This window comes from Galeopterus variegatus, unplaced genomic scaffold (assembly GCF_000696425.1).
Source record: "Galeopterus variegatus unplaced genomic scaffold, G_variegatus-3.0.2 Scaffold4244, whole genome shotgun sequence".
NCBI lineage: Eukaryota > Metazoa > Chordata > Mammalia > Dermoptera > Cynocephalidae > Galeopterus > Galeopterus variegatus.
In genome coordinates this window covers 11,718-12,678 of record NW_007730355.1, presented here as the reverse complement: position 1 = coordinate 12,678, position 961 = coordinate 11,718, and positions in this window count along the sequence as shown.

Below are 961 nucleotides of genomic sequence, written 5' to 3'. Positions count from 1 at the left end.
TTTTTTTTTGCCTTGTTTTTGCCAATCACCCATTTTGAAAGAAAAGCAAACTAAACCCAAAGCAAACAGAAGGAATGAAATAATATAGATTAGATTACATATAAATGAAACAGAGAGTGGAAAAACTATCAATAAAGTGAATAAAATCAAAAGTTATTTCTTTGAAATGACTAACAAAATCGACAAACTTCAGCTAGGTGACAACATAAAAACAGAAAGAAGTCTCAAATTACTAAAATCAGGATTGAAAAGAACATTATTATTGACTTTACACATATAAAAAGTACTGTAAGGGAATATTGTGAACAACTGTAAGCCAACAGTTAGAAACTTAGATGAAGGAAAAATTCCTAGAAAGACACAATTTACCAATTCACTCAAAAATAAATAGTCTGAATAGACTTATAATAATAAGAGATTAAATTAGTAATTTTAAAACTTTTACGAAATAAATTCATGGACCACATTTCTGCAGTGGTAAATTATACTAAAATTTAAATGAAGAATTAATAATATTTCTTCACAAAATCTTTCAAAAAAGAGAAGGAACCAGAAAATTTTCCTACTCATTTTATGAGGCCAGTATCACTCATATCAAAAACACACACAGGAAATGAAAATTATAGACGAATCCTATATGGCAATAGATGGAAAAATATTCAATAAATACCAGCGAGCTAATCCAGCAAACATTAAAAAGATTAAACATTGACCAAGTGTGATTTATTTCAAGAATGCAAGGTTGTTTAACACTCAAAACTCAATAAATGTAATAGACCATGTTAATAAAATAAAGGAAAAAAACAATCATCTCATTAAAAAAGACCATTTCATGTAATAAAAGGATTTGACAATTTCCTTAGTAAAATCACTTGACAATTTCAATACCTTTTCATGATAAACACACACTTAGTCTACAAACTAGAAATATATGGGAAGTTTCTTAAATCTGACAAAGGGC